This window comes from Nuphar pumila, chromosome 2 (assembly GCF_984573655.1).
Source record: "Nuphar pumila chromosome 2, dmNupPumi1.hap1.1, whole genome shotgun sequence".
NCBI classification, from domain to species: Eukaryota; Viridiplantae; Streptophyta; class Magnoliopsida; order Nymphaeales; family Nymphaeaceae; genus Nuphar; species Nuphar pumila.
The window spans coordinates 106886050-106896217 of record NC_143250.1 but is presented as its reverse complement, the minus strand read 5'-3'; the positions used below and the strand labels follow the sequence as shown (position 1 = coordinate 106896217).

The 10168-nt window shown below is 34.9% G+C and overlaps 1 pseudogene; it reads left to right on the top strand.

Moving 5' to 3' along the window:
- The window catches only part of LOC149846595 ((1S)-1,7-diacetoxy-luvungin A aldo-keto reductase-like), a 32002-nt pseudogene continuing 21834 nt past the window's right edge, over positions 1 to 10168 (top strand).

The window sequence follows — 10168 nt, the reverse complement described above, 5'->3', positions numbered from 1 at the left end:
ATGGCGGACACGTCTGCCAAGATAAGGTTCACTATTTTATTGAAAACCATCAGAATATGCCGGAAGATGGCATTGTTGCGAGTCATCCAAACGGCCCACCAGGACGAGAGAAGCCAAGTTGGCCAAATAATCCGCCATTTGTTGCATTGACGTACACTAGAGGTACAACATGAATGAATACCTTAATTACGTCCCTTATTTTAGATGAAAAAAAACAATTAAACCCCGTCCAGTCATTCATCTTTTCATACATGGAGTGATCTTATCAACTGTACTGGATTATAATGGTAAATGTTGTACCATAGCACTTTGTGCTAGTAAGTGAAATATCTCTAATTGTTGCTTCTTTAACATGATTTCAGGATTTTGCAGTTGCAATATCTGGATCTTTATTTGGTGCATTTCCCAGTGAGATTGAGAGGAGAAACACGATACGTATTTAGCGGTGAAGACACGATTCCGATGGATATAAGTGGCCTCACCAAATCTATCAGTGTTAGTAATTTCTCATGCAAGAAGCTCACAGATTTGCTTCTTACTGCCAAGATACCTCCTGCTGTGAATCAGGTACATAAACTTGTTGATACATAACAACAATTAGTTGTTCACTTCACCAAATAGAAACAGTGGCAGTCCCCGTGCACTAATTAAGTTTTTTAAATATCATAGGTTTGGCCTACGTTATTTCTCATCACCAAGGGTGTTAGTAACTTCAGCGAGAACAATAATACACTGTGTACTGAAAAACTTCATGGCTTATTAATTATGTTTTTTTTTTCTTTTTCTTTAAAACCTCCAAACAGGTGGAAATGCATCCAATGTGGCAACAAGAAAAGTTGAGAGAGTTCTGTGCAAGCAAGGGGATCCATGTGTGTGCTTGGTCTCCCTTGGGAGGAAGGGGAAACTTTTGGGGTTCAAACGCGGTTTTAGACAGCCAAGTTCTCAAAGATATAGCTCAAGCCAGAGGAAAGACTGTAGCTCAGGTAATATTGAAATGATTCCGTTGCTATTCTGCTAAGGGGTGCACAAGGAGCTGAGTAGCTCAGCATCCGCTTGAATCCCCACCTCCAGCTTGTTTATTTATTAAATAAGTTGAGTTTGAGCTTGCGCTTAGTTATAGGCTTAATAGAATATATGAGTTTGAACTAAAATTAAGCCTAACAAAGATCAATTACCCAAAATTATATATATATATATATATATATATATATATATATATATATATATATATATATATATATATATATATATATATATTGGCATATATGTGTTCAGCAAGATCCATTTGCTAGAAATCTACTGTTGGATCATACTCTTCTGATGAAAAAATATGATCTTATAAGTTTTAAATTTTATATAAATTCTAAGTCATTGATTTTTGAATCCTTGTGAAAACCAACATGCTCAAATATCATACTCAGATGATTTAAAAGTTAGATCATATCTGTAAAGTCATATTTCAAAAACAATATAAAAAAAGTGAAAATTTGTGACAATTCACACCCTCCTCCCATTGGAGGAACTGATCATGCATATATTTTAGGGTTATTTCATATCAAAAATATGCATGATTTCATAAAAAATTGATTTAAAACCTAATTTTATGCTGGTTTTTTTAGTGAATGAGCTAAAATGAATTAAAAAGAGAAAATGCTTGAAAATTTGTGTTATTTTGCAATTTAATGAATATTTTAATGTTTGTCATTGTGAGTTCCTAAAAAATAAAATAAAAATTAGAGTTGAGAATATAGTTAGTTAGTTTAAAAAAAAAAATTATAAAATAAGTTGAAATGAGGTTTAGTGTAAATATTTTTAAGAAAGAGTCTTTAGTTTAGTTGAGTTTTGAGGTTTTTAGCAAATAAAATTCTTTAAAACAGTTTTTAGATTTTTTTTAAAATAATAAAACAAACTGGTTTACACGGTTTGAGTGTTTTGAAGACATTGTTACAAACCGGTTTGTGATTTTGAAAATTAAAAAAAATTCTGTTGCAAACTGGTTGAACCGGTTTGGAGTTTTTTTAAAATTGAAAAACAAACAGCAACAAACCGGTTCAAACCGGTTTGCTTGCTGTTAAAAACCCAACGGAGGGGAAATTTTCCCCTGTCTTCTTCTGTACGCATTTCCCTCTTTCCTAACCCCTCCCCTCCACCTCATTCTTCTCTTCTTCTTCTCCTTCTCCTTCTCCCTAATTCTCTTTCTCGTTTCAGGTGGAGGTGCCTTCAAGCCGAAGATGGTGTACAGGAGGGGGCCAACTCTTTCCTAACCCTTCTAAGGTTCACGGTGAGTTTACAGATTTCTTCTTCTTCTTCTTCATCATCTTCTTCAGATCTTTTTCTTGTTGCTGTTATAACTTTAAAACCAAAATAAAAAGAGAAAAATTGAAAAAACAGAAAAAAATATATCTGAAAAGAAAATTCCGGTGATCAACAGAGATCTGCCGGGCAATCGGCTGAATCTCTGCCGGAATCCCCTGCGTTAGCACAGCATGCTGGAGTTTGATTTACCGAGTGCTTGAATTTGATTGACCGGATGCCTGAATCAATTCACGGATTAGCAAAAATGAGTTAATGTCTATTTTAATTGCAGATTAATGGAATTTCAATCGATTGAATGTGAGAATGACTAGATCAACTGCTAATTACGGTTTCCTGGTGATGATCTGGATTAATTGAAAATCCGGCGAGTATTGTGTCCAAAGCCATCGGATGGATTGATTTTCTGTATCAATCAAAGAAAGAGAGTAATTCCAGCTGATTGAATTGCCTTGATATCTATCAGTGTCTGGAATTTCTTGCTTAAGCCAGAGTCTTTCATCATGAACAGCATTTTCAAAATATTTTTTTTAGCCATCGTGAAGTTCACTAGTCATTGATTTTCAGGTAAGAGTGTTAATGTTGGAATGTTGACTTCAGGTGAATGGACTGAGTTAACTAAGTTTTTTTTATCTTTCTTGATCAAGGTTAACTTCAAGTAATCAATAAGTATTAAAGTTGATCGGTACCTCATAGTTGCCTTGAAATTGCCTTCTGAATTGCTCTACAACAGAAGTCGGGTATTGGTGGTTGATTCACTAATTGTAGATTGTTATATCTTTACTGATTGTTAACTACTGATTTTTACTGAATTTCAATGTTGATTTTCAATGAGCTTCATGGCATGTGTTCATTAAGTGTTAGCTGGAGTAAATTTGAGTTTTACTGAGAATTGATTGTTGATGCTTCATTTTAATGAATATTAATTCATTAGCTTGTAGTTGTGTAGTTAACATACCAATAGTTAATTGTTAGTTTAGTAATAGTTAGTAATTAGATTAATCAATTAGTTAGTAGTAGATTTGACTATCATCTTTGTAATAGTTAGCATTTTGTTTCATGTCACTTAGTAGTGAGTAATCAATTTTAATTAGAAGTGTCATTTAGATTTTATAATTTTTTCTAGTATAGTTTATTTCTTTTATGGTATACTGCTCGTGTTCTTTTGATTTGTGCAGAGGAGTGGAGCTCAAGCATATGTGATATGAAGCACAAGAAGATAAAAGATTTTTACTTTTCAGTTTAAAATTAGAATTTAATTCTGGGTTTGTAAATATTGCACTTTACGCTCTCTGCGAAGGGTATTCATTTGTTGTAATAGATAGTTGTTTTTACTTTTCTGAACATTTTACATTTCAAATAATTTGGCAATAAAGATTAGTTTAGATTTGCGTGTTTGAATACGAAATATTCCCGTTCCCTGAGTTCGACCCGGTCTCATCCACTAGTGAGAACCGGTTTTTATTATTTGATGTCTGGTTTTCACATGTTTTACATTTAAAACTCTTTTCAAAATTACAACGATTTAAAAGAAGACATCAGGAACCAATCTCTCTCTCTCTCTCTCTCTCTCTATATATATATATATATATATATATATATATATATATATGTGTGTGTGTGTGTGTGTGTGTGTGTGTGTGTGTGTGTGTGTGTGTGCTTCTATGGTGGTGCACACTTGATTTACATAGATCTAAGCTTAAAAGGCAAAATCTAACCTTTGGATCAAGTTTAGCATGTCTAACTTACTATTTCCATGTGTTAAAGTTGGCTGAAATATGATGTAATATCATTTCTAAATCATCCTTATTTTCTTGAATTGTGAGCATTTGATTTTTATTGTTTCCAAATGAGATTTTATGATGGATTAGACATGATAAAACCTTCTTACATAGTAAATTGTGCTAAACACGTCTGTGGTTAGATCTATACAAACAAGAGTGTGTACACTACAAGAAATCAGTGAATTAGCGACGACCCTATTTCGTCGCTAATCCATCGATAATCCGTCACTAACGTGTTTAGCAACGAATTAGCGGTGAAGTAACGATGAATAGGTTCCATCGCAAAATTATAGTCACTAATTAGCGACAGACACTATTTGTTGCCCGTTTCATCGCTAATTTGCGATGAATTAACAAACGACAAGTTCCGTCGTAAAGCCACCGTTACTATACGAAGATTTTGGTTTTACGACAGATTAATATATGTCACTAATGTCGTCGCTAATATAGCGATGAACCCAACGACAAATTAAGATCCATCGCAAAAACAATGACCAGCTGGTAAATATCGAAGGAATAAAATTCGTCCTTAATTCGTCGCTAAATTACACTCTGGTACCAAATAGCGACGGATATTTCCATCGCTAATCCGTCGCAAAAAAGGGAAAAAAATGTTTAAAACATAAATATCGAGGAAAAAATTCTCGTAATACAATTTGTATTTCTGTCAAAACACATATAAAAGGAAACTAAAACAATTAATCGATCCACTACAAAATTCGCAAGTTATAATTATTTACAATTGAACATTTAATTTTTTTAAACAAAAAGAAGGTACACCAAATGCAACACATGAATCTAATCATCGTCAAGATTCTGTGCATCCTCTTTTTCATTGTCTCGATCTGCGCCTTCAGCTCCACTACGCTGATTAGCACCAGCAACCTACACAAGAAAGGAAAGGTTAGTATTAATAAACAAAATATACTAAAATAAATTATATGCAATACACCTAAGTTAAGGCAATCAAAGTGACATGAAATTTAAGGACATATAATATATAACATGAAACTTTCATACCTGAGATTCACCTGCAGACGAAGTTCTTCTGTTCTGAAAAAAACTGCTCAACTCATTACAGACAATGTCGGAAATTGCTTCATGTAAGTAGTCACGCATTGTGTCCTTAACGAGCTGGTGTACACCATCCCAAGAATTTGGCGGGTCAGTCGGATGCTTGGAACTGATGCTAACGGGAGAACTTTGTGAGCCATGACTGGAGGAAGCAACGACTGGTGAGGTATTCATATTACTTCCAAACCCGAACACACGACCCTTTTTCAGTTCACCTGTTGCAGTCACCCATGTTGTAAGATCAAAAGGTGGATGCTGAGTAGAGTCATCGCCATATTGCTCTACCATCTGTTGCTCATATGACTCCTACAAAGTAATGATTACAGTATGACATAATAATTAAGAATTATAATGTTTATGATAACTTGTATATTACAATGATTATTAATACAAAAAATACATATCGTTGTCGTTCTCGCCTTCTCTGATACGAACTTTCTCGTGGTCTTACGTTTATGTGTTTCAACAAACACGTCCTTGTATGGCATAATGCCTCCTTTTTCTACTTCCTGCATAAAAAAAATATTTAACAGGTTTGCAACAATACTTATAAAATTGACAATATATATATTGATGAGTTACCATTTTCTTCAGGTGGCTCCCAAAACTCCTAGATCCATCTGTGTGTAGATAGGCATCAGGCATTTTCGCTCAGTTTTGTGCGGCCTTCACTGAGCGGTTTCAAAATTCATGCCCTGCCTACTTGTTGCACATTGCATCCCAAACATCTGACCTGATAGTAGGAGGTCTATGGCCCTTCCATTGCAGTGGATCATTTATCTAGCTAGATGTTTTTCTTGTTGGAGTCTTCATATTGTGCAGCATGTCTGCAAATCGATTGGCAGCCACCTTCTGCCATACCTTTCTTGCATCATGTTCCTCCATCGCAGTCGCGAAGCGATTCGAAGCCTACAAATATTTTCAGAAAGTTAGTAGACATGACTATAACAAAAAAGTAAATATGAAACACATTAACTATAAGAAACGATTGTATACCGTGAATGAGGACCACAATCTGTCCAACACCTCCTTCGGGTACTCTTTCCATTCAGCGACTAGTCTTGGTAGATGTTGAAGTAGTAAATTCCTAATATCTTGTATTACTTCTTGTGGCTCGAAGCGCGTGCTGCACATGAATTAGTACACATTAACTATCAATATATAATATTTATAAGATAAGTAATAAGTGAAAATGAAATACTTACGGTCGATTATCGATATACACTATTTGAATGAGACTTCTTGTGTCAGACTGAGAAGACCCTACATCCTGCGTAGGCTCATGACTTGTATAAACAACTGATGTAGGTGGGTCATGTATAGGCGAAACATCATCTGTAGAAAAATGTATTAGAAATTCTCAGAATACGCATTTAAACTAATCAAGTATATAATTAGTTAAAAGATATACCTACTAGAACTGCCCGTGAAGATGAAGGCTGAGACTGACTGCCACTGGATGAACGACCATTGTAACCTCCACGAACCATATTCTAATAAATAAAAAATGTCATGCAATGCATTCAAATAATTTGAAATCATTTACATCAAGTATTGCAATACATTCAAATCATTCAAACACGTTACAATACATTCAAATCATAACTATATACGTATCAATGATACATAATCAAAAAATAAAAAATGTAATGCAATATATTTAAACATTGGAATACCTTCTAATCATTCGCATCATTGCAATATATTTCAATACATTCAAATAATTTGAAATCATTCACATCAAGTATTGAAATACATTCAAATCATTCAAACACGTTACAATACATTCAATAGAGGTTTGTATTACAAGATTTTGCTCACTAGCTCGAGAATTCTTCCTCATCACTTGTTCAACTTTCATATTCTTCTTCTTCCTCCTCTTCTTCTTCTTCTTCTTCATTGTTTGCCCATCTACTTGGTATATCATTTGGATCACATTCTTCCATGAATATTCCATCGACCAATGGAGATATGACATGCATATCATGCGCGACATTATGACCATAAGAGAAGTTATAAATATCATCTGATTGATAGTACTCACTCTCCTCAGTTACCTTGCCTTTCTGTAACTGATCATACTCAGGGTATAGTTTGGACTTCACCTAGCAAACTGCCCATCATTCATTTCTATCTGACTTCTTTGTACTCGAATATGAAGTATAGTAAATTTGTTGAGCTTGCGAGGCAAATATGAATGGTTCATATGTTCCAAACCTTGATTTATGATTCACCTCCACAATGCCTGAGGCTTTGTCAACTCTTGTTACAGTTGGATCAAACCAATGACACTTGAATAAAGTTACCCTATTATTTATGCTTAAGTAAGTCAACTCCATTATTTCTTTTATAACACCGTAGTAATCATGTTCATTTTCATCGTAGCTACTACCTTTGACAAACACGCCACTATTCATCGTTGATTTGTTTATACCGTAGTCTTTTGTATGGAATCGGTAACCATTTATGATGTACCCGTTGTAACATTACACAACTTTGGTCGGGCCGTTTTGTAAATCACATATTCCTTGATCTTTAACATCACCACGACAAACCTATAAACATAAACAATGATTGTGATCACGACCAATTAAGTAACTTAGTGTTGTTTACACGTAGACAATTAATGTCATCATCCTTACCAACTCTTTCAACTACTACACAAACTTAGTTTCACGTTCTTTTTGCACTTCTGCATCAGTGAGATGTGAAACTTCTCTTCGCAACTCTAGATCAAATTGTCTGCACTTAACAAATACTTATATTATCGAACCATGTATGCATGTCAAGAACATAAAAAAATTTAGATTTGTGTTGTGTCTACATGTACTTACTCAATGTATGGGTCGATCACTGAGCAATTAAAAAGAATATAGATTTGTGCTGCATCTTGCTCTCGATCTACCAAGAGTCTTGATCGACAACTACCAAATGCATGCCCAAGTGGTTGAAATATCGATAGTTTGTCAGCTACAGTAAATTATTCTCCATCATCCTTACGATGTGGACATGTGTAACGTGTTGGAATGTGAGGTTCAAAGCACATAGATGAGAAATTTGAAATCTCTTCTAAAGTGTACGCCTCACAAGTAGAGCCTTCTACTCTTGCTTTATTCTGAACTTTTTTTTTTGAGGTCAAACATGCATCTGTAAAAAATATACATCTCAAATTTGAAATATCTGTCATTGAAGAGAATAGTATAAGAAAAAATATACCTTTCAAATGGGTTCATCCACCGATATTGCACAGGACCACCAACCCTTAATTCATATGGCAAATGTATGATCAAATGTTTCATAACATCGAAAAATACTGGCAAAAATATGTTCTCTAGCTGACAAATAGTAGTGACGACAAAATCCTCGAGATTCTTTACCTCAGATACTATGACTTCCGATGTGTACAATGTTCTAAAAAATCTACTCAACTCAGATAATACCTCCCATATAAGTTTGTCTGACATATCATGGAATATTAGGGGTATCAATCGTTACATAAAGATATGACAATCATGGCTCTTCAACCCATATAACTGTCCATCGTCGATCTTCACAGCCCGAGCAATGTTAGAGACATATCCATCTGGAAATCTCAACTGTCTCAACCATTGACATACCTGCTTTATTTGATCAGGTCGAAACACGTATCTTGCCTTTGGTTTCAGTACTTTGTCATTATACACTTTGAGTTCTAATTCTGGTCTTTTACATATTACTTTTAAATCCATACGGGCCTTCGGATTATCCTTCATTTTCCCTTTAACATTCATTACTGTATTGAACACATTATCAAACATATTTTTCTCCACATGCATCACATTCAAATTATGTCGTATCAATAAGGTCAGCCAATATGATAGTTCTCAAAATATAGATTTCTTTGTCCAATTGTGATCCTTTCCAAATCCAAGGAAGGGCGTCGGACTACGGGCATCTGTTAATACATCTGAAAAGTATCATAATCTTCTTAAAATCTCTATGCCAGACAATGTTGTCGGTGGACCTTCCATTTTAGTTGTGCCTGCTCAAAACACATTCTTTTGTCTTCAAAACGGATGATCGCTGGATAGAAATCGACGATGACACTCAAACCAGCACGACTTCCTTACATGCATCAATCAAAATGATTTTGTGTCCTTCATGCAGTACGGACATGCCAACCTTCATTGTGTGCTCCAACCAGATAGCATACCATATGTAGAAAAGTCACTGATTGTCCATAGAACAATGACCTTCATATTAAAATTTTATTTTTTGTGGGCATCGTATGTGATAACACTGTCATCCCACAGTACTTTTAGTTCATCAATTAATGACCTTAAATATACATCAAGATTTTGGTCAGGTGAGGTAAGACAAGGGATCAATAGAGACAAGAAAAGATTCTGACGCTTCATACACAAACTTGGTGAACGGTTGTATGAAATTACAAATACTGGCCAACATGAGTATGAAGTTGATCTACCCCCAAATGGATTAAATTCATCTGTACATAGACCGAGTCTAACATTTCTCACTTCCATTGCGAAGTTCTGATGAGTACGATCAAAGTGCTTCCAAGCTTCTGCGTCAACAGGATGCATGATCTTGTCTTCATCATGTCGAACTTTATTTGCATGTCATCACATGTGTTTAGCTATCCTTGAAGACATATACAATCGTTGCAATCTAGGAGTGATAGGAAAGTAGCGGAGCGATTTGTATGAAACTTCTTTTGATCACGTGCTACCATTGCCTCTTGTCTTTGGCTTGAACCGAGGATGCCCACATGAAGGGGCACAATATGTTGTTTTCCGGATCCTTGAAATACAACATGCAGTGATTTGGACAAGCATTTTTCTTTTGATACCCCATACCTAGAGCGTTGACTATAACCTTCGCACGATAGAAATTATGTGGCAATTTCTCATCTTTGGGCAACATACTCTTCAGTATCATACACAAACAGTCAAAACATAATTGACTCAAATTATACTCGGACTTCAAATTAAGTATTG